The 25522-nt window shown below is 38.3% G+C and overlaps 1 protein-coding gene and 1 non-coding gene across 2 annotated transcripts in view; one reads left to right on the forward strand and one right to left on the reverse strand.

The window, feature by feature from the left end:
- The window catches only part of TAFA1 (TAFA chemokine like family member 1), a 511119-nt gene that overhangs the window by 212037 nt on the left and 273560 nt on the right, over positions 1–25522 (reverse strand). The window lies entirely within an intron of this gene.
- Positions 13310–13440, forward strand: LOC118006132. Its single transcript, XR_004677962.1, has one exon. It is a non-coding gene; the product is annotated as a small nucleolar RNA SNORA63 (small nucleolar RNA).

Genomic DNA, 25522 nt, shown 5'->3' on the forward strand with positions numbered 1-25522 from the left:
GTGGGATACCGTGCACTTATGAAAGAACGAGGAACTCTTCTTCATGTGAGGATATGAACTGATCTCCAACACTGATTAAGTGAAAATAGGGAGGGGCAGAATAATTTACATAAATGACCTAACTTTTATATAAGGAGGATGCACATTATAATATGTATATTTTGCTTGTGTTTTAAAGAAGGATGAATGGATTGGAACGACGTGGATGGAACTAGAGGGTATTACGCTAAGCGAAATAAGTCAATCAGAGAAAGACAAGTATCATATGATCTCACTGATATGAGGAATTTGAGAAACAAGACAGAGGATCATAGGGGAATTGAGGGAAAAATGAAATAAGACGAAACCAGAGAGGGAGACAAACCATAAGAGACTCTTAATCTCAGGAAACAAACTGAGGGTTGCTGGAGTGGTGGGGGGTGGGAGGGATGGGGTGGCTGGGTGATGGACATTGGGGAGGGTATGTACTATGGTGAGTGTTGTGAATTGTGTAAGACTGATGAATCACAGACCTGTGCCCCTGAAACAAATAATACATTATATGTTAATAAAAAAAATTAAAAAAAAAAGAAGGATGAATGGAAGGCAAACATGAAATAGTGAGGTGACCATTTATAAGGCAGGGAACAAGATGAATGGGGGGGTAGAGTTGTGATTTAAATGTTTCACTGAGTATCTTTTAATATTATTTTGATTTTTTAACCATACAAATGTATCACCTTTTAAAAAAGATGTGACAGATTTTAGTAGTGGTTACACAAATCTATATACATGTGATAAAATTCCATTGACCTATACACCTAAAACAAAATAAACCAGTGCATGTAAAAACTGGGGAAATCTAAGTAAAATCTGTAATTACTAGCAGTGCACCAATGTCAATTTCCTGGTTTTGCTAATTTTGCCACTGTTCTGTACGAGGTTATCATTGGGAGAAGTTGGGGAAAGGGTAATGGGAACTCTCTGTCCTGTTTCTGCAACTATGTGAGTCTAAAATTCTTTCAAAACAAAGTTAAAAAAAACCAACAAAACAAGTTACAGAGTTAGTTGGGCATTTCAAAGGGTCAGTATTTTGGAAAAGAGAAATAAAACAAAACTTCTATTTTTTTTTATTATTATGTTATGTTAATCACCCTACATTACATCATTAGTTTTTGATGTAGTGTTCCATGATTCATCGCTTGCGTATAACACCCAGTCCTCCATTCAGCACATGCCCTCTTTAATACCCATCACCAGGCTAACCCATCCCCCCACCCTCCTCCCCTCCAGAACCCTCAGTTTGTTTCTCAGAGTCCACAGTCTGTCATGGTTCGTCTCCCCCTCCGATTTCCCCCTCTTCATTCTTCCCTTCCTGCTATCTTCTTCTTCTTCTTCTTCTTTTTTTTTTTTTTTTTAACATATAATGTATTATTTGTTTCAGAGGTACAGGTCTGTGATTCAACAGTCTTACACAATTCACAGTGCTCACCATAGCACATAGCCTCCCCATGTCTATCACCCAGCCACCCCATCCCTCCCACCCCCTACCACTCCGGCAACCCTCAGTTTAAAACAAAACTTCTAAATAAACTTCCAAATAAACTAATGAAATAGAGAAGGAGAAAAGATAAATAATAAATAATATTTGGAAGATAAAGGGGGGGTTGGATCTAACTATCAATCCGATAGTGAATTCAGGGGCAGGAAAGAGAGCTCGACAGACTCAGGGCAGGATAAAACTCTTCCGAGTAAAAGCAACTGCTCAGTGGTCCCGTTTTCCTGCTCGTCTCCTTCTCTCTGGCCCACTTCTCTCTGTATCATCACTTCTCCCTCCCTGTGTCTCTCTGCCCCGATATCTCTTCTACATTCTTCTTTCCTTCAATCTCCCTTTTTTCCCCTGTTTTCCTCCCTTCCTCTGTGTGTGTGTGTGTGGGTGTGCGCGCGCGTGTTTAAGATTGTATTTGTTTGTTTATCAGAGAGAGGGAGTGAGCACATGCAGGAGGAGCGGCAGGCAGAGGGAGAAGCAGACTCCCCACTGAGCAAGGAACCTGATATGGGACTCAATCCTAGGACCCTGGGACCATAATCTGAGCCAAAGGCAGCCGCTTAACTGACTGAGCCCCCCCGCCCAGGTGTCCCCTTTCCTGTGTTTCTGCCCTCTTTCTATCCATGCCACTATGTCAGCTCCCAGACTGTCCATCCCTGCTGCAATTCCATTTTCTTCTCTTCTGTCTCCTCCTGTTCTTTCCATTTCATCCCATTCCCTTGACTTCCCCTCATGCAACAGCTTCTCAGCAGATGACCTACACACTATTCGTTCATTGCTATTTATGGCCCATCCAACCCCATTCCTAACCTCTTACTTCAAGTAGTCTAAACTAACTAACTAATTAGATACGTTGGACCCCTGTTGCAAATCCCTGCAAGAGGCATCTCAGTGACTCTGCCAGGACTGGTGTCCACCTCCGGTTGTTGCCATGGTAGCTGTGTTATTGGCTCATACTCTGTTTATCGGGACTGTGGGCACAAGCCATCCAGGGAAGGCTACAGTAAGAACAGATACCTCAGTCCACATAACAGTTGGAACAGGACTGGCAGATAAGGACAGGGAAAGAAAATCTCCAGGTCCAATGAACTAATTTAGTCGGAGAGGAAACATCTTTGTCGTTCGTGGGAAGTGTTCAGAAAGTATAAACAATACTGACTGCAACAAAGTATCTGAATGATAGGAAGTTCTTACTGAAGGACAAACAAGATAAAATGGCACTATCTGAAAGGCTACAATTACTGAGCTTGTTGTAAGAATGGAGTTAGTTCAGTTTCAGAGTAAATACAGACTTAAAAAGAATCAGGAATTCCTTTTTCAAGGAAAGCAAAAGAAGGGGAATGATTTATAGAAATATTCTTAATATAGAAGGCCCCAGAAATTTCAAAAACTAAAATGTCACAAAGCCCATTGATATCAGAAGAGGAACATCTTGCTGGAAAACTTCTTCTCCATTAGCTAGTTTCCAAAAGTGACTGGTAATATCATCTATTCTGCTGAGGTTGATACTCTTTATAAATAAAAGGGTGATAACACAAAACTGAGTTTTTGCCCAGACATTATTGCCCAGACATTGCCCATCAGATTGGCGAGTAGAAGGTTTAAAAGATAAAGATGGCTATGCCCATCCTAGATCTATGGAATTAGAATGCCCAGGAACTGGAGAAGGAGGTCTTATCATCTAATTTGCACATCTAATGTCCTAATCTCACAAGTGGCTCCAGGTGAAGATGCAGAATTGAGAGTGGCTGTTCTCAAGACTTAAGGAGAAGGTTCCACTCTAATTCTTGGCTTGCTGAAAAAATTGAAGATGGGCTAGTGACGGTCTAAGTCGTCCCAACAATCTTACGAATGAAAAGGAATACCCTATTACAATGGGTCTTAAAACAAGATCAGATTAGATTTAAAGACTTAACCTATCAAGCCTACCAAGTCTGACAGGGTCTGGCCCCCACCTAACTTCTTCTGTGCTATACTCATGCTTGTTCTCTAAGCTCCAGTGACATGCGCTTTCTTTGGCTTCTTTGAATGTGCCCTGCTACCTTCTACCTCAGAGCTTCCACACATGCTATTCCACTGACCCAGGAGATCCACCCTCCTTTTCTCTCCCATGGTCAGGTTAGCACTTTGTCATACTTTGGGTCTTATTTCAATCATAGAAGCCTTCCTGACTTCTCCACTTAGGTTATTTCCTTCCTAACTCCTCTAATTTCACTGTGCCCTCCACCTTTATATGCTGTTTGGTATGGTTAAATTTTTCCACTCGGGTATTTGATGAACAGGACTCCTCAGGGACAACAAGCTTCCTAAGGGCAGCTGCCATGTCTGTTGACCATCATCCCGAGCACTTTGCATGGTGTCCGCACACGGTAAGTGCTACAGACTGGATGTTTGTGTCCCCTTAAAATTTACATGTTGAGGCCTAAATTCCCACAGTGATAGGATCAGAGGTGGGGCCCTTAAGAGGTAATTGAGTCACGAGGGTAGAGTCCTTAGTATAGGATTTGTACTCTTATAAGAACAGATGTGAGCGAGAGGCCTGGGAGGATACGATGAGAACACAGCCATCTATAACCTGGAAGAGGGCCTTTCCTGGGAGCCCTCCCATGCTTGTATCCTAACCTCAGACTTCCAGCCTCCAGAACTGTGAGAAATACAATTCTGTGGTTTAAGGCACCTTGTCTATGGTATTGTGTTAGAGCAGCCCAAACTAAGAAAGTAAGCCTTCAATAATTATTATTTAATTTAATTAATAGAGTTATATTAATATAAAGGCACACAGGTGGGCCACTCATATGTTCAGGGAGAAAGTGCTTCCATCTGGACAAGTCTGTTCAACAGAGACCTAGGAGCAAGGTGACTCAAAGCTAACACAGAAGCTATTTTTGAGTAGTTGTCTTTCCGAACCCTCAAAAATCACTTGTTACCTTGTATTCTCTTCAAGGGTAATCTGAATACATAAAGCTGATTCTGTCTTTCTGTGGCTGCTTAGCATGAAAACATCTAGATGGATTTTCATCAAATCCAAGGTAATGTTTGGAATTATGTGGTCTACGTAGAGATTTCAAGGCACATGTGACAGAAATTCATTTAGGGGGCTTTTGGGAACAATTCAAGCAAACAGGCAATAATCCTCAGAGAGGCCAAGGCTGAAATTCAAGAGGATATACACACAGAGAGACATACACATGTTTTAAAATGCTGAAGATAGGAACAACAACCATGGATGCCAAGTATGTAACCAAGGAAAAATTTGAGGGCAGGTGATCCGAATCACCAGTGGTGATTATGTAGTGGGGTTGGGTCTCACAGGGACTGCTCTATGGAGCTGGGTTTCATGAAGTAAAGCAGCTATGATTTATTGATTTCTCCATATTAATTCCCATGAGCATTAATAGGGTTCGTTCTCCAAAGATAATTAATTTGATCTCTTATAAATGTAGAATCAGAGCCCTCTGCTTTATATCAAATGATTTTTTTCATCTGTCCCGATTTTTATTACAGAAATAATATTATGTACTTTGTTTAAAACTGAAATACTAGAGAAGCCTTTGAAATAAAACAGAAAAGACCCTCTTTTTTTGTTTTTATTCTCTATCTGTGGGGTACTTTTAATAATGTGATGTGTATCTTTTCCAAACACACACACACACACACACACAGCACTGTGACCATGTTACCACTTAAACTCTTCTTCAAAACCTCAAAAGTTTTCTTTTATATTTAAAAACTGTATCTTGAGAACTTAAAGTTAAGAGGAAAGCATTGATTTTTCTAATGGGAAGCAGGACAATGAACTGCTTTCAAAAGGCACCAATCCACAGAATCCTAACTTTAGGATTTGTAATCAATCTTAGCAATAGAAAAGATGACTTGTTTCAGCCTCCACAAATGTATAATCTGATTTGAAAGGCCTAAGTAATTAACTCTCTCCATATCACTAAATTAAAATTCCTTATGTTTACATTTCATTTTATAGCTCTTTCTCTTACATGATCTCATTCAACACTCAGAAAACTTAACAACTTAGGGGGCTGTATAAGGCCAAAAGAACTGAGGCTCAGAGAAGGTAAGCAAGTTGCACAAAGACACACGGTGAGTAAATGGGAGACAGGATTCAGATCTAGAGCTTCTGACTCTAAGTTCACATTCTTCCCTGTAAACCTGTGCTTTCTAATATGGCAGCCACTGGCCACCTGTGACCCGTATGCACTTGAAACGTGGCCATGTCACTCAGGAAAAGGAGTTCGGATTTTATTTAACTTAAGAAATAAAAATAATACAAAATATTTTTCCTCTAAACACAACCTAATTAAAAAGATAAAAATAAACACATTTTAATTGTTTTGGCAGAACTGCATTTTACTTTTATCACTGAAAATTTCATATCAGAATATGGATGCATTATAATAGACACAATGGATTTCAAGACTTGGTGTAAAAATAAGAATGCAAGATACCTCATTAATGAATTTTTATGCTGAGTATGTGTTGAAATGATATTTTGGATATATTGGATGAAATAAAATATAACAAATTTAACTTTAACTTTTTAAAATGTGACTACATGAAAATTTAAAATTACATATGTGGTTTACATTTTACTTATCTTAGGTAATGTTGTTTTGGATTACACAGTCCTATCCATTCCTTAACTACTGGGAGAACTGGGTGTAGAATATTAAAATTTGAATTTTTTTTGTTGCTTATTGCATACTTTGACAATTACAGATATTGTAAGGTATTCCCTAAAAGAAGGGAAGACCTGAGCAAGAATCAAATTAGAGACAATTTTCTTAACTGCTGAGAGAACGTTTTGATAATGTTTCTCTGAATATATTTTGCAGCAAATGAACAAAAAAATCCTAAATCTTAATCGATAGTGTTGCAGAGAGATTCTCCGCTTTGATCAAGTTCTGCTTCTTTGTGTTTTTTGGCAAGGATTGCCTTTCTCCCTGACCTCTTTCATAAGAGGGCAAGAGGGAGCATCCCCTGGCAGGCCTCAAAATAAAATGAAAGGTTCCTTTCTCACCCTGGTTCTCAACTTGAAAATTGCTCTTTAGTTTCCCCCAGTAGTCTCCAAAGACCAGGTTCTTTGCCTTGTCTTCCATCTCCACTGAAAAGCGTTAGATACTAAGTAATACAAAAGTTTTATGAAGAGAATAATAGCTAATATTGATTAAGCCCACGTGCCAGGCAATAAGCTGTACCCTGTTATATGCAATATCTCATTTAATCCTTTATGGACACCCAAAGACATAGATGCTTACATTAACCATGAGACTAGGAGTGGACAGTTTGCCTGTGATCAGATATTAGAAAGAGACAAGGTTGAGGTTTGAACCCTTATCCGTTGATCCTGAGTATGTACTGTGAACCTATATTCTAGGCAATACCAAGAAAATGAAAGGGGGTGATAACAGGGATTCTTAATCTGGGGTTTGGGAGTGAATATCAGAAAGTTTATGAAGATTGTGGTGTTGTTCCTATATTTTGTCTGCATATGATTATTTTTCCTCCTGGGGAGGGATCTATAACTTTCATTACACGATTAAAGCATCCAATCAACCAGGAAGAGTTAAGCACCTTTGGGCTACAGAGAATTGAGTCTTCTAGTTTTTTAGCTATCAATCAGGTTACAGTTGTTAGTATAAACCTAAGGTCTTTAAAAAAAAAAGAAAGCTATTCTTTTATACTAACAGTTTAAAGAAGGTATGAGATTGAACATGTAACTTTTGGAATTCATGAGGGAAGAGAAGGGAATTAGTCAATAAAATGCCTCTTACTATAAACTGTGGATGAGAATGGGGATGGGGTCATTGTTTTCTAGGAGCTTTTTCACAAGATGGGAAAAAAGAGAGGACCAAAATTTCATGAAAACACATGAAACCCAAACTACATGCATATGAGAATCTCATCAGTTTTGAAACATTTCTGGAAAGAAGAATGGCAAATGAGCGAAAGAAGACCAAGAAGAAGAGCCATAGAGAAGATGGTATGGGAAATGTAGACAGATGCCTGGTCCTTATTCCAATCTCTAGATAAGCTAAATGTGATCTAAATACATTTAATTGAATAGTAAGAATATACCACATTGGATGTAATGTGTATAGAAAAGAACTATAGCTGATGCCCAGGTTGATTGTGGCTGGGAGAGAAAAATGATAAGAGTATATGCCATGAATGAAAGTTGAAACCCTATTTGCAAAAACACAGAAATAATGTTCTTAAGATTTTAAAAGGTAAATTTCTCTGAAATTTCACTGAAACCATTCTTAGCATCCTTACAAATTTACAAAAGTCAAGGGACTTTTTGACAAAAGTCAAGGGAATTGTGCAACTTTTTAAAGAATCTTGAAAAGCTTCCTTTCCATCAAATGTAAACTGCTATCCTGGGAACTTAGTTTTGCTCACATCCTAGGGTATCTACCTCCAGAAAGGCTGACTACCTTGAGTTTCCTCAGAACAAATGATGAGTACATGCCATACTCATCTTCTTGTGTACAAAAGTAACTAAATTTTCCAATTAGTTTACCTATTTTAATCCTACCAGATGAAGAACCATCTCTTCTAAAACACTTTCCACAAATGTCCACATTCTCCTTGTTCACTTCCCTTAAGAATGGTTTTGCTGCCTCATGTTCTACCAGTGGTTATATTCCTTGCTGGTTTAAAATGCCCTGTGGTTCATGCAGCCAGCCCCCTTATATTTATGGAAAAATATTATACACCTGCCACCATATTATCTCCCCATTAAACTACTAGCTTTTTAAAGGCAGGGAAAGCATTTTAATTCTGTTATTCCTTGTATAGCAGCTGACCCAGGATTCTCTAAATAAATATATTTATTTGGAAGGAACTATTCGATCTAGTAGGATTTGTAGCTTTAGGGACACAAACATCATGTTGGGTTATAATACTTTGCAAATTCTTTAAACATGATCCAGATTCTTTTGGTAGGGAATGGACATGTTGTGTTGATATGCACTACCTTACATGTAGATCCTCCTCTGCTCTCACTCCTTCCTTTATACAATGACCTATTCTACAAGATTCTTTCAATAGTAGTACTTAGAGTGGTTAAGAGTATGGGGTCTGGTGGATGGAACTGGAGGGTGTTATGCTGAGCTAAATAAGTCAATCAGAGAAAGACATGTATCATATGATCTCACTGATATGAGGAATTCTTAATCTCAGGAAACAAACTGAGGGTTGCTGGAGTGGTGGGGGGTGGGAGGGATGGGGTGGCTGGGTGATGGACACTGGGGAGGGTATGTGCTGTGGTGAGTGCTGTGAATTGTGTAAGACTGTTGAATCACAGATCTGTACCTCTGAAACAAATAATATATTATATGTTAAAAAAAAAAAAGAAGATAGTAGGAAGGGAAAAATGAAGGAGGGGAAATCGGAGGGGGAGACAAACCATGAGACACTATGGACTCTGAAAAACAAACTGAGGGTTCTAGAGGGGAGGGGGGTGGGGGGATGGTTTAGCCTGGTGGTGGGTATTAAAGAGGGCACGTACTGAATGAAGTACTGGGTGTTATGCACAAACAGTGAATCATGGAACACTACATCAAAAACCGATGATGTAATGTATGGTGATTAACATAACAATAAAAAATTAAAAAGAGTATGAGGTCTGCAGGCAAAAAGATTTAGGTCAAAATCTACCTCCACCACTTACTAGCTCTTTGGTCTTAGAGTCTCTGGGCCTAATTTTGGTTTTCTTGTAAAATGGGACTTAAAATTCTTCCCACCTGATAGGGCTACTATGGAGATTAACTGAGATCATGCCTATAAAGGGCTTAGCACAGCACTAGGCAGGTAAAGACTACTGTGTACGTGGAAGCTATAACATTGCTCTCGAAGATGTCTTTAGGTCCATTAATTGTTCATAATTACATTGCCAATTGTGTCTAAGATGAGATAGTATCTTACGGTGTACGACTCTGGTTCTAAATACCTCTTAGTCTACTAAAGTAATAAGGGAAACTTCAATGTGAGTTTAATGTTATTTCAATTGAACAAATATATGTGGAACCCATCTTGTCAAATCCAAAAGTCTTTAGAACTGAGATGGACAGAGCTAACATTCCTTGAACATTTTACTGGGGCCAGATTCTGCTCTAATCCTTTTACATGCATCCCTTGAATTTGATATTCATGATGACCCTAAAACCATTATTTTCCCCATTCTACAGGTGAGAAAAATAAAGCTCATGGTGAAATACAACACATAATTGAAATTGAAATTAAGTTGAAAGTGAGTTAGAGCTTCAGGAAAAAAAGGAGAGTGTTTAAAAAAAATGGTTCAATTCATTTTGGGTTGCAGTTTGAGATTTATCTATGCTTGACATCCATGTGCTTGATAACGAGTAATTTCTCTTTTATAATTATTTCTCACATGCAGATCAAAGGTTACAAATTAATAGTTAAACATACCGGGGAGTGTATATTCTTTTAAAAGCAGCAATATAGATATCAATTAAAAAGTAAATTAGATATACCTTTTGACTTATGTGCAAAGAGGAGAATTGCTACAGTATTTAAGTGTTTTTAACTACTGGGTAGTCAGGTAATTAGGAAGCTGTCAAAGCTTGTTATGTTATCTTGTAGCAGTTGGTGTTCAGAATATTTCCTGCTACTGATGCCTGAATGGGATGTGGTTAATATGCAACTTCAATCAACAAAGGTTCAAAGGGGACAATTTAATTATGACTCTGTAACTTCTTAATTTTCAATTATTATGACACAGGGGAACTGCCCTTCACAAAGGGCAGTTAAAAGACATTTTACCACTTGCATAAGATTGCAGAAATAGACAAATTTGATCAAGCATCATGTTGACTGGTTGCTTATTTTTTGAGTGTTGCAGTAAGTCTCCAGTGTGTACGTGTGTTCATACGATAATGGACTGATGAATAACTTTTCCTGAAGATTGTTTCACAGAATACTAATACTAGTTTTGAGGAATATTAACAGGTCTTCCTCAAAAAACACTTTTGTAGAAAAAATAAATTGGAGAAATACGAGGTTAAGTAAAGTCAAAGTAGTATTGTTTTCTTGCAGAATTTCCCCAAGATTTAAGTAATGTGTGTAATAAGACATCAAGAGAGTTAGTATAAAAACTATCAAAAATTACTTGACCAGAAGATCTTACTTTGTTTTCCCATAATACTTTGTAAGAAGTTCAATGGGATTTTCTCTGGGTTATGTTAGGAGAAAAGTCCTAAACATAGGGTTGAAACACCTGGGTGTTCTAATCCTACCACTGACTTGCTTGCTTATCAGGTACAAGTCTACTGGTTCATGCATGCATTCATTCATTCATTCATTCATTTCTACTCAGATGAATCATCTCAAACTTAACCTGAATAAAACCTATTTTTTTCACTTTATTTGCCCTACAAATCTTTTCTTCTTTTTCTTCTTCTTCTTTTTTTTTTTGTCTGCACAATCAAAATCAGTAATACTGTCACTCACCCAGTAGCTCAAGTTGAGAACCAGCAAGGCATCTTTAATTTGTCTTTTTTTCTCATCACCACCTGTGAAACTTGAAGGCTCACCTCTGAAACATATCTCAGATCTGACCACTCCTCTCCACATTCACTGTTACCACCTACATCCAAGCCATCATCATTACTATCTGAACTATTGAGGTAGAATATTCAAAATACTCTCCCCTCTTCCACTCTTCTCCATCTTCCCTACAGCAGCCAAAAATGTCCTTATTCAATATAAACTAGCCATGCCAGCCCTCTTCTAAGGATATTCTAGTGGTTTCCCATGGTTCTCATGCTAACACCCAAACTAAATTTGGGGGTGAATCTAGATCTGACTATGAAGGACAAGCAGTAAATCTTCTGGGAAGTGAAAGTGTAGACTACCTTCATGTGGAGACTATGACTTTGGGATAGGGAGACATTTTTAAAATTGTCTACAAAAAGACATTAGCCACAGCAGAAAATCTTGATAAATTGGGTCACAATAAAATTAAAACTTCTATTCATCAAAAGATACCAATAAAACAATGAAAATTCGGCTTACAGAGTGGGCTTTTATTAGCACATACAGTACACAGAGAATTCGTATCTAGCCCTTACAAAGAATGTATATAAACAAGAGCTATAGATCATACAAAAAGTGGAAGCAACCCAAAGAATATGGGCTAGAGACATGAACACAACATCTTAAAAATACACTATTTTGTGACCCCAGCAGTGGCTATGTACTTATATATACTTAGTGATAATTCACTGAGCTATATGTTTATGGTATGTGGTTTCCATTTCAATAAATGTTACAAAAATTTACACACCCAAATACTTTAAGATATGAGCTGACTTCCTTGGGGACGCAAGTAACTTGGCCTAGTTTAAATGCTTCGTTATCTCTACCGTGGTCTTCACAAGGCAAGTCATTTTTCCTTTGAAAAGACAGACACATTTCACTTTTTTCCCTACAGGGTAGTACCGGTGGAACATTCTGAATAAGAATTGCATGATCATATAAAGCCCTTGCTCTCCATATCATGGAACAGTCATTAATAAGTCATTGTGTCTGCCCATACAGTAGCATTTAATACGGATGGAGGGCTCACTGTTGCGTTTTGCATAAGACGAATAAACAAAGAGTCAAAGAGCAAGCGGTATTAATATTTTAAGTACGATATTTAATTTGAAAAAGAGGACGGGGAGACATTAGCATTGAGAGCAGAGAGGGAAAAATGCCTGGATGAGAAATGAGAAGAGACATCGTTAGAAACGGGAACTAGATAAGAATACAAATACAAAGAATTCTAGTCTCACTTGACAAACAGTCACACTAACGTGGTGCAAATGGCAACATAATCTTCCATGGGCCAATTCTCCAGTAAGCTGAGCCGACAAAATGGAAGTTTCCCAGAGCCGATCTGCATTTTATTTGCCTCATTTCTGCTTTCACCAACTCCTTTAGATTCAACACAGATACGAGCCCAAGGATAGCTCCATCTTAGCAAAGCTGCTTAAAAAAGTAAATGTTCTGGGGCGCCTGGGTGGCTCAGTTGGTTAAGCGACTGCCTTTGGCTCAGGTCATGATCCTGGAGTCCTGGGATCGAGTCCCACATCGGGCTCCCTGCTTGGCGGGGAGTCTGCTTCTCCCTCTGACCCTCCTCCCTCTCATGTGCTCTCTCTCTCTCTCTCATTCTCTCTCTCTCTCTCATTCTCTCTCTCTCTCAAATAAATAATTACAATCTAAGAAAAAAGAAAAGAAGGGGCACCTAGGTGGCTCAGTTGGTTAAGCGACTGCCTTCGGCTCAGGTCATGCTCCTGGAGTCCCGGGATCGAGTCCCGCATCGGGCTCCCTGCTCGGCAGGGAGTCTGCTTCTCCCTCTGATCTGCTTCCCTCTCGTGCTCTCATTCTCTCTCTCAAATAAATAAATAAAATCTTAAAAAAAAAAAAAAAGTAAATGTTCTTTTTGTGCCTGTGGCAATGTCAGGCATCACACGTGGGCCCAGAGCCACACTCTGTTTTACACTGTGACAGGTGAGCAGCGGCAAATGCAGGAGAATTATCACCTCAAGGAGCATATTTTTCTCTATCTGCTAATTCTGAATTAGAAACAGCCATGAACTCTCAGCCCTGCAAGGAGAAGGTAGATCATCCATGACCAGAGAGAAAAGTAATGGGAAATGAGAGCAAAAGCTTTCAGAACCCAAGGACAGGGCTTCACAAAAGGGAGTCTACATTGTCTCCCGCAGTGTCCCCTGAAAGTTGGTGTTTAAAAAAATAAAGGAGATGCAGGATCTAGTTACAATGTAGCTGTAAAGTGCTGCCTTGTCTTTGCCCCCTGCTCAAAATAAAGCTGTTACCTTTCTAGCCCTGCCCGCCATCGTGCTTAGCAGCCAGGGATGCATGGTCTCAGACATGTTTACCAAGTAAAACACTGACTTGAGGGGCACCTGGGTGGCTCAGTCATTAAGCGTCTGCCTTCGGCTCAGGTCATGATCTCAGGGTCCTGGGATCGAGTCCCACATCGGGCTCCCTGCTCAGCGGGGAGTCTACTTCTCTCTCTCCCACTCCCCCTGCTTGTATTCCCTCTCTCGCTGTGTCTCTCTCTGTCAAATAAATAAATAAAATCTTTAAAAATAAATAAATAAAGGAATCAAAGGACTCTAATCGCTCTGAGGCTCTCAGGAAAATACCCCCCCTGCCCAAACAAAACCAGACAAAACCCACTACCAAACAAAAATCTTACGGACATGAGAAATGTGCCCATTAAAAGATCTAAAAAAGAAATACATAGGCATAATTAGATTTCACAAATGGGCCTCACTTCAGGGGCATGGTGGAGGGAGGGATAATAAATAGTCCACATTGGAAGTGTATTGAGTATGTGACACAAGCTAGGAAGTGTCCTCTATTGAAATCATTTCCTCAGACAGATATTTAACAGACTTAAAATGCACATGGGAACATCAGGAGGGATCTTTAAAGCCTTTAGCAGGAGGGACAATGCAAAGCTGAGGTCCTTCAGTCTGAAAAGTGTGGTAAGATGGTCTCACAGTTCTAACCCATTAGCCAGGTGTCCTGTTCTGCACTTCAAGGGAAAGAGAACGGTGAGCCATGCTCTCCATCCCATGAAGGCAAAGAAAAAATCTTGTTGGCCCTAACTGTGACTTTCATGCGCAATAACTTCAACTCCAAATGGAACTCATCTGTTTGCTCCTGGAGCCGAGTGGGAGACCAGTGCAGGTCAGGGTGGAACAGCTGCCATTAAAACAAAGCAGCTCGATTAGCTTTTCATAGTTTGCAGGTGATGAATGAAGGGCAAGGAGAAGGCTGTTCCCTGTGTAATAGGGCAATAACAGGAGCCTCATTTGGGCTGCTACACTCCACTCTGGCTGATGTCAGCTTTTCCATTATGCACACGGGTTTTCAGGAAGGTGATATTTCAAGGAATCAGGAAAAATAAAAGGAAAGTAAATTAACTGTGGGCTGAGATGTGGCACGTAGGGTCTCCACTTGCGCATGCGGAGCCCAAGGAAATATGAAAGCAGGTCTCTTTTAAGTCTAGGCCAGAGAAATGGCTATTTCCTGGCATTTTTATTTGCAGTGGGGTTGACTGCGGGACACCGCCACTGCTGAGCTTCCCTGCTTGAAATGCCATGAGCCTCTTTTCCAACTGCAGAGCATGGAGGATGGTGCTGTTAGAAGTGTGGGGTGCCTGGCTCCCCCAGGAAGATGGCGTCCTCCTGGTCTATCAGCACAAGGGGTAGACAGTGCTTCAAAGTTTCTTCAAGGGATTACTCTTCTTTCTCTCCTACCTACCCTTCTGGTAAGAGGTAATACTCAGGGTCTTGATTACTACAACCTGGTGTCTGTCCTGGGACAGCCCCAGGAAAGTGTCAGCAATGACCTCTCAACGGTTCAATTCCAGTGGCTAGATAGGTAGGAGGTGTTCTGAAAATAGTTGCTGAATGAAATTCAGAAGATGCTCTTAGCAATTCCTCAATTTCCTGGGCTTTCTGCTTTTTTTTCCCCCCCCTCCCTGGTCACCCTCCTTCATCCTTGTTAGCCTGCTCTAGTCTATCCATTCCCTTTGTCTATTCTTTGCATATTAAGGGTCTTCAGCTTCTGCCAGCTCATTGGTTTCCTCAAAATATTCTCTTTTTCGGATTTCTTTCAAACCAAGAGCTGCAAATGGAAGGACTGGAGATCCTTAAATCTTCCTCTCCGGTTCAGACCTCAGTGGTGAGCTCTTGGCCCACAGAGCTGGTGATCTCCTCTCATTGGTACATCAAGTTGTGGTTCAAAAAACAGACTCATTAACTCAGCCCTCATCCCATCCTGACACTTTTTTATTATTTTTATACTACTTGTTTCAGTCACCTAAGTCATAAAAGTGGACTTTGTTTCCTAAAATACAACATTTGGGCGTTATTCTTATTTCATAACTGTTTGCTCTTTACCAGGTGACATATTTAATGCCAATCATTTTATCTTGAGTCATGATACCATTACCCCACCCCACTGAATGATATAAACCCTTAATATTTAACAATCAACTCCTGTTTAGTTTTCCCCCAATGACTCAAAAAAATATCTTCAGTTAAAAAACAAACAGGACCCAAACAAAACCCACATAAATTGCATTTAACTGATAAGTCTACTCAATACTTTTAAATCTGCAATAGTTACCTCTTACCCCCTTTTTTCATGTCACATATTTGTTGAAGAAATGGAGTATTCAGAAAGTTTTACATAAAATCACTCATTCCCTGTAATATCTTATATTAATAAATCTCTTCTAAGACAATATATAGGTTATTTGGAGCTTTTGATGCATAAGGGAAATATAACAAGATCTACAAATCTTTAAAGCACATACTCATTAATTTGTATACACACACACATATGTGTCAGATAATGGCACCATCAAGTTAGAACATGTTTATCCCCCAGAACCTTTCCTTGTGCCCCTTTCCAGTTATCACTACCTCCAGAATTCAACACTATTTTGACTGCCATCAGCATAGATTGGTTTCACTGGTCCTTGTACTTCATGTTAATGAATTTATACATTATGGACTATTTTGTACCTCACTTCTTTCATAAATCCTAACGTTTTTGAGTTTCACCCATGCTTTTGAATGTATTTGTAATTTATTTTTTATTGCTGTTTAGTCTTCTATCATATGAACATATCATGATTACCCATTCTCCTGTTGATAGACATTTGGATAGTTTTCAGTATCAGTTATTGTAAATAAGATACTAAAAACGTGCATGTCTTTTTGAAGACATAGACATCCATATTTTATGAACATAGGCTGGGTCACAGAAGAGGCATAGGTTTTGTTAATGATTGCTGGTTTTCTAAAGGGGTTTACTATTTGACATTCTCACCAGCAAAATACGAAAGTTCCATTTATTCCACATCCTCACAACACTTAATATTATCATTTTTTAAAGTTTTGACCATTCTGAAAATTTTGGTGCAGGGATTGATGAATGTACAGTGCTAGCATTTATTTTTAATTCCAAAGTGCTGAAAAAATTAATAATCCAATAACTTTTATAAATGTTTAGTAGGAACACACTCTTTCAAGTGTCTTCTGACATCAATAAAGTATAATTAAGGTTGGTGGGCTGAAAAACATAGACTCAAATCTCATCAAATTCTTCCCCTTTAAAATTCTTTGGTGGATGTGGGCATCTATAAAGACTCAATATCAAAAGCTTAATGTCAACCTGACCAGTTTCAAATAACATCACATGGAGCAACAGGTGTTCTCCTAAGGAAATCTCAGTCTTGGCTTCTGGTTATAGTTGATGTATCCATCCTTTAACTTATAGTATTTTTTTAAAGATTTTATTTATTTATTTGACAGAGAGAGACACAGTGAGAGAGGGAACACAAGCAGGGGCAGTGGGAGAGGGAGAAGCAGGCTTCCCGTGGAGTAGGGAGCCCAATGCAGGGCTCGATCCCAGGACCCTGGGATCATAACCTGAGCCGAAGGCAGACACTTAACGACTGAGTCACCCAAGCACCCCTAACTTACAGTATTTACCTAAAAAGATATGTGAAAATGCACAACCATTCATCCAAGAGGATTCAACTAATAAATGAGTATTTTGCAAATTGTGCAGCGATACAATGTATAAAAGCAAGTTAGTGGCAAATGAAAAAAGCTGCATGCCCTTAAACTCAGGAAAGAACACTCATTCCTGCCTTATGGCATAAAATAGCGGTAGGGAGGAGTGAGCTGGGAAGGAAAGTAACACTGGTCAAGTACCTATAATGTGTCAGGTATTATGCAACACCTTTAATGTAGATATAGTCTTGACTAATTCAGTCATCACAAAAAAAGATCAAGGTGGGTTTGTTACTCCATTTTACTGAAAATGAAACTGAGGCTCAGAAGCATTTAGAAGCTTTCACTGTAAATACCGGGGCCAGAATGCACCCAGGAATATAGTAATGCCACGGAGTTTTATATTACAAGGAGGATGGAGATTTTATTAAATTTAGAGATAATATTAAAAGTATGCATAAATTATGATAAAAATCCTTTGCATTTCCCACAAAGTAGGACAACGTGGCTTGGTGTCTGTAACCCTAAATAGTGATACTTATGTAAACTAAAGCTTGAGAATCAGTATGTTAGAAAACATAAAAGAAAGAACAAAAGATATATATAGATTCAGAGCTCTCTGACCTTTTGCATTAATTGTAAAATCTCTAGTGGTAAACAGGTATGGCAGAACAGTCTCAAGTGTTCCTGCTTATGTGCAGAGTTTGCTCATTTGAGTATTACTCCTCTGTGATCATAAAATAAATTACATCTGTCTGCTATCCTGAGAATTTTATAATATAGTGGAATCACAGCTGTAAGGAAGAAGTTTATCTTCTAAAATCAAACAAAAGGTAAAATGTGTATACAGTATGACTTTTTTTATTCCTATGGATTATGAGTATAACTGAAGTTCAGAGAAATTTGACATGTATATGCCCAAAGCTCTAGTATATACCACACAACAAACTGAACCCATTCATCTACTTTCAAGCTCAAAGTCAAAGGCTCTTTCCACGAACTAGCTGATCTGTGGCTTAGACACAGTAGACCCCAAATCAATTAACCTGGAATTTGATATACTTCAGACTGACTCAGTGAAAGAAAAGGTGGGGAAGCTTGTCCATGAAATTGTGTATACTGGGCAAATACTTCGCTCATTAGAGAATGAAGGCCAACAATTCTCCTCTTCAAAGATGAAATGCTTTAGGACAGCTCTTTCCAGCCTTCATGCTGCTGTGATCCTATCAGATGGTGCTTTCCAGGGAGCAGGCTATGCTCGCTGTATATGTACCCAGTTGTCATTCCATGAGTTTGCTCTAACTATACTCCATTCTCTCACACTCAAGAGAACACATCAGAATCCAAGTCGTTAAAATGTAATGACTTAGAGAAGGTTGAAAGTTCTCACTTTTGAATTAAGAAATGAATCATTCACAAATGACTCTTTGAAATGCTATTAGAGCTTTTGTTTGTTTGTTTTGTGACACATCTATAGCCTAATAGGACACTGAGAACCTCTAGCTTTATATTTTCCCTAAAGTGAAAGGAATTGCTGAATGGTTTTGGGTTTGTCAGTAACATGATCTGATTTATATTTAAAAGTATACTGCTCAAGAAGAGAGGGAGGGAGAAAGAGAGACAACTGCCACATACAACAACATGGATGGACTTGAAGGCATGATGTTGGGAAAAATCAGAGAAAGACAAACACTGTATAATATCACTTATATGTGGAATCTAAAAAAAACCCTGAACTTGCAAAAACAGAGAGTAGAATAGTAATTACCAGGAGCTGGGAGGTGGGGGAGTTGGAGAGATATTTAAGAGTACAAACTTGCAACTAGTAGATAAATGACTTCTGGAGATCTAATGCACAACATAGTGATTATAATCAACAATATTGTATTAGAAACTTCAAAGTTGCTGAGAGACTACATCCTAACCTTTCTCAACATAAAAAAGAAGTGATAATGCAGTATAATAAATGTGTCAAACCAACACACTGTACAAACTTACACAGTCTTGTGTGTCAGTGATACCTCAAAAGAAGAAAAAATAAAAATAAATAATTAAAAAAACCAAAGCTCTAGCTTTATAAAGTGCGCCACCAATTCTTGTGACAGTGGTACTCCAAGATGGACTTTAAATGGGCAAACATGAATGAATCCCTTGAGGATAAGCTAAAGAAGAGAGAATCAAGTCAGATTTCTTAAGTTAAATCCCAGCTTTATTTTGAACCCCCTGTTAGAGCTGGGACAACCTAATTCAACTTTCTAAGTCAGTCTCCTCAGTTGTAAAATAAGGATATAGTCATGTCTACTTCATAAGGCTGTGCTGAAGATTGAATCAGTTAATATACACAACATGCTAAGAGTGCTTAGTACCTAGCAAGTGTTAAATGTGAGGCAAAGACAATTAGAAAGTAAGTAGGAAAGATGGGCATAACCTGTCATCTTATGTTATTAAGAAACAGCTATCTTTAGCCTTAAAGAGGTAGCCAACACATTGGACATGCCCTTGAAATAGTTTTCATTATCCTGACGCATAAAGGAGTGGTTAGAATGATTTTGGTGAGAAGGAATCCAAGTAATGTCAGACATAGGATCTTAAGTTCACACAGGACACCAAGGTCAGAAGAGATTTCTTCAGTAAGAACACCGAGATGTCCACAGCTTTACTTTATAATACCAGGAAAGGCAGCATAAACTGATCTCTAAGAGGATGGGTGCTGGAACTGGAGAACCAGTGAATGAATTCCAGTTCTACAATTTACCTGCTGTGCCAACTTGGGAAAGTCACAGAACTAGCCTGATTCTCAGTTTCCTCATTTGTAAAATGGGGATAATAACTGGAACTACCCAAAAGGTTGTTGGGAGGATTATGCACAAGTATACACACAGTATTCAGAATGGTATCTGACTCACAGTAAGTTCTCAGTACCTGTCCATGATCATCACCATCAGGAATAAGAGCAAAGTGAATTCACCCACTTGGGTGGACCAGAAGGATTGATGATTTATTCTAATGGAAATCAATCAGGTAGAATAATGGTGCCGCAGATGCATCCCCTCTTTTTAGTAACCCGAGTAAAACCTTCTCATAGAAGGAAAAAAAATTCAAATTCATCTGCTCCAACAGAACCATCACATCAAATAAAGGGTCTCCACATCATTAATTGAATTTTCAAGCTGATGACAGATTGTGTGTGAACAATGGCCCAAATGATTAAAAAATATGAATATGAACTCTAAGTTGGTTGCAATTCACCTATATCACTACTCTGCTGCAAATAAATAGAATTAAATATAATTGCATTCTCCTGGTTTTCTTTTCAGAGCTGCAGTTAAATGCTCCATTAGAATGGTTAATATGGAAACTGGTGCCTCCCTCAATCAAAACATCATAAATAACTGATTCTAGGGCTTGATGTCACAGCATATTTTCAGCATTTTTTATTTAAAAAGCACAAAAATCAAATCTTAATATGGTATAAAGATAACATCAAGGGCAAAATGATATAAAGGAAAAGTACAGAGTCAGAAAATGAAGGTTTTAATGTCCTAACATCATTTCTTTTTGTGCCACTTTAAGTTGCTTCGTAATGCATAAGGCGGCCAGGTTGTGACCATTCTTGTCTTTAACCTTCCCAAGACTCAATTTACTCATCTGTAAAACCTCAAATAAAACATTTATCATGCCTATCATACAGACCTGTTGTAAGAATTGAAGGGGACAATGTATATAAACTGGAAAATGCTAACATCTTATGAAATATTTTATTAGAAACTGTATGAGTTTCTTATTCCTTAAGAATACTCCAAAAGAATAAGAAATAAGTTCCACAGCAGCACTGAAATATTTCTAACCATCCTGCAGGGGGAGAGATGACCAAATCCAGAGAACCTGCCCGGCCAACTCCTTTAAAAGTGGGGGTCGGGTTCTCTAGCAATGATGGGAGGCTGCCAGTTTATATCCATGCATCCTTTTAATCAGTACAATGTCCTGCCTAAAAACCACTCTTTACCACCTGTGGAATTCCCTAATTCACTTAACCGGCTGCATTCATCAACACACAGAATGTTGAGACTGTCTAACTGTGAACCACAAAACGGGACAGAAAGAACGCCACTAACTTCGTAACTTATAAAGAGTGATTGCCAGCCAAGGTTGTTAAAGGGATCGATGGTATCGAAAGAATGAGCTGTGGTGAGCAGAGTATTGACCATTGAAAAGAATGATGGACAATTACAGTCCTGGCCCAACATCAGTGTTAGAAAGGTCACTGCTGATAGATGTCTCCGTTCCCTCTTCGAAAAGTCCTTTTATGCTTGATTACAGTTCTTTTTCCTCTTCATTATTCTGTTTTCTCAAGCGGTTCTTTCATAATCTTAATGACAGTGAATAGCACCATCCAGCAGATGGTAAACATATCACTTACATTATTATTGTTAGTGTTTTGCAACTTTTACACCCTGTATAGAAAGCCATATAGAATGAGAATTTCAGAAAACAAGACTGAAATTGGCACATTACTTAAAATGCAGAAACTACAGTTGTATATCATTAAGGCTACAAATTGAAATTCCCCCAAAGTCAAAGAATGAACCAAGTTATGGTTCTCTAGGTGATGTTCATTTCCTACTGTCATATATGCTGTGTAATGAACAACATGTTGTGTTATAAACCTAGCTAATAATCGGCACTACAATCCATATGCAAAACCCATATTATGACTTATATGTTATGTGGAAAACCATCACCTTGGCATTTTTATGCTTTTGTGAGATTTCTTCTTGAAAGGGAAGTTTCCTGTTGAGTAAACGTTTAAATTTAACTTCTAAAAAGGAGTAAACAGAGAAAGAAAAGCAATCTTTCCCTTCTCTGACTTCCTATAGGGATTATGTGTTATTATATCTGCATCTTTCACCAGGATTTCAGATCTAGAGAGATAGGATCATCTCTGATTCAACTCCTGATTCATTTCTGCATGGCCCACAGCATGCAGCACCATCATATAAAAGGTCAATGCAAATACATGTGTCTTGACAAGATGGATGGTTTGGAAAGGGACCAGATGAATCCAAGAAAGAACGCCTGTGTGTCATCTATGGCATGCAAAGTAGTGGCTCTAAAACTTACCTGTGCCCCCAAATTGACACAAGAGTTGTCTGAACACTTAATTCCCAGACCCCTGTCCAAACTCAGTGGATCAATTTCTCACTGGAGGGACCTGGAATCTAAATTTAAATAAAAGTTTACCAGTTGATTATTTTGCAGTCAGTCTGGGCTTAGGGTATGTAGTGATACTTAGGTCTCTTTGAGATCAAAAAAGCCCTTATTGCTAGGTCAGGCATAGACCCACTGATTCACTTCATAAGCCGTCTCTGGCAGCATGGCCATTGAAGATCTACATACTGAAAATGTGGTCCATGGACCAGGGACATCTGGAAGCCTGTTAGAAAAGCTGAATCTCAGGCTATGCAGCAGACCTACTAAATAAAAATCTGCATTTGAACGTGAGCTCCAGTGATTCATGTGCACAGCAATGGAAGCGCTTGGTCTAGAAAAATGTACAAGTGTCATATATAGACCAGCACCATCAGCATCACCCTAGCAGGTTATGAGAAATGCAGACTCTTAGGTGCCACCCCAAATCTACTGAATGAAAATTTATGGAGGAGGGATCTAAGAATGTGATTTTTTGTTTTGTTTTGTTTTTGTTTTTAACAAACTCTTCAGGTAATGCTATGCATACTAAAGTTTGAGAACCACTGATCTAAAGCATATTGCTAAAGAGTTGTAAGGATACACTTGGGCTTACTCAAAAGATGTATTGCTCAATTAATAATTTCTACCAAGGTACAGAAGGGGACAAGTAATGAGATTCATGCCACATATTTATTATCTCTGCTATAGATAGAAAACTTGACTCATGGATATGATGCTTTAAGACCAAATACACAAGACTTTGAAGAAATCAAAATTGGTACTAGGATAAGAACTAAAAGATGAACAAGCAAAAAATAAAAAGTTAGGGGAGGGAAATGCCAGGAAAAACAGGAAAACGATTAAACCCTACACAGATAAAACAAGTGTGGCCATATACTGGTAACTGTTAAAGCTGGATGATGGGCAACGAGAGTTTATTTTACCATTCATTCTACTTTCAAGTATATGTGAAATGCTTTATAATAAAAAGTTTCAAACTAAATCCATCCAGCGATACATTATTGCCTATGCAGTTAGAAAGCATTAATAATATTGATAACATCCATTGTTGATGCAAATGTGGAAAAGGAAACCTTCATATATTGTTGGTAGGACTTTGATTATGGTCTTTTGGAAGGCAACTTGATAGTAAATATTAGAATGTTTAAAAGTGTTTCATACATATTGACCCAGTAATTCTATTTCTAGAAAGCTTATGTACAAAAGAAGTCATCCATTTGTGTATGGATATAGTACCAAGATATACACTGTGACTTTATTAACAATTTGGAGAAAGTCTATCTACTAAGATGGGACAGTTTAATCACTGTGATATGTTCGCCATATAGACTATGGTACAGTTCTTATTTCTAAATGGCTTAAGTCTAAACACACCGATCTGGAAGGTTGCCAATGATAGATTGTGGAGAAGAGGAAAATGTCTACCATACCCTTTTAGTGGGAAGAAAAAACAGACTTAATGTGTGTGACTCTCTTTGTATATACATAAGCATGCTTATGGAAGTCTAATTCTAAACAGTTAATGCTTACCTTGGGGAAAGAAAACATCTACTTTTGGAAAGACATGTATCACTTTTAACTTTGTACAATTTTGTATGATTCTTTTCACGTTTTGCATCTTGATCCATGTGACACAGTTCTAGCCAAGGGATATAAAGAGGAGTCCCTGGGAAAATTCTGAAGTTCTAAGAGAGCTTGTTTATAGGATCAGATTCACATGGCCCTTCCTTGGGCTTTTTTTTTCTTCTCCCACTTCAAAACCCAGATGAATAGCTGAATAAGGAGGCAGCTGTTTTGTAAGCTTTGGACCGATGGATCCATGCTTAGCAATAGCACAATGGAAAACCAAAGGAGTCTAGGTTCCCAGTGGAAGTGTAGACTCACTGGATGGGCCCAGAGTGGTTCTCTTTCAAACTTCTTATACAAATAAGATAAAGTTATTAATTTAATTAATTTAATATTTTTCAGGTTTCTGTCACTTAAAGCCAAACAGTTCCTGGCCAAAGCCAGGTGTCCAGGTACATCTGGTCTGCATAGAGGGAGAATATACATAATAATACATATGCAAATAGGCTTCCCCTAAAGAGGTACCTTGTACATCTGGTCCACCATGAATCTCTAGCCTTAGCACAGTGTCTGGCACATAATTTAATGAAAGAATAAATGAATCTATTAAAGAGTAATATACATAGTTGCCCCTAGATTGTGGGATTATAGATGATTTTAATTTTCTTTTTTCTACTTGCCTATATTCTCTGAATATTTAAGATTGGAAAAAAAGCTCTTTTTAAAAATTAAAACTGTACAGGAAAACTGTATGGTACAACTTAATGATAAAGTGGCACTGTGTTATTCCATAGATTACAACACATTGTAAATCAACCCTTTTCGTCCTCTCTCCCTCCCTCCCCAAACTACTTAAAAAATAGAATAAAATCCTGATAAAACTCAATATACAAGATGAGTATTAGTCTGATCCCCCATCAGAATGATAAAGGAGGCTTATTCTACAATTATATTACATATTTATAAAGAAAAATTTTGAAAGTGGTTTCTTTTACAGTGATGGATGTCTGAACACTCATCATAAAAAAATAATAAAAAATTAAGCATCTTTGTTTAGCTGCTGCTAAGAATACATGTATGATTTCCAGTATTTCAATTCAGGGGACACATTTATACCTCTCAAGAAATCTTTGCACACAAATCAACTGTAACTCCTCTGGGTGGTACAACTTCCCCAGCATCTTAGCAAGTGTCATGGCATTGAGACCTTTACGTCGGTGGTCTTAACCAGGCCATACAGCAATACATAGAGACAGGCTGGTTTGTCACCATGGAAGGGATGCTACCAGTATCTAGTGAACGGGGGCTAGCAATGTTGCTAAGCAATGCACAGGACTGTTCAGTCTAAAATGTTAATAGTAATGAGGTTTAGAAACCCTATTTGCCTTATTTTTTTCCCCATCTTGTTACTTGGATTGTATCTACCCTATACAAGCTATTTGATTGCTTTGACTTCTAGATTCTTAAAAATTGGGTTATTAGATTGGCTGATTTCCAACACTTGAACTGTTTCTTTCTAGTCTTAGAATTTTAATACTAGATATATGGCCCCTTTATCTTAGAGATTCTTTTGTGAAACAAATTTTTCCTGAGTGCCTAATCAGTCCTAGTCATTGTCCCCCAGCACTGAGTAGAC

This window comes from Mirounga leonina, unplaced genomic scaffold (assembly GCF_011800145.1).
Source record: "Mirounga leonina isolate KUSES-001 unplaced genomic scaffold, KU_Mleo_1.0 Mir_94, whole genome shotgun sequence".
NCBI lineage: Eukaryota > Metazoa > Chordata > Mammalia > Carnivora > Phocidae > Mirounga > Mirounga leonina.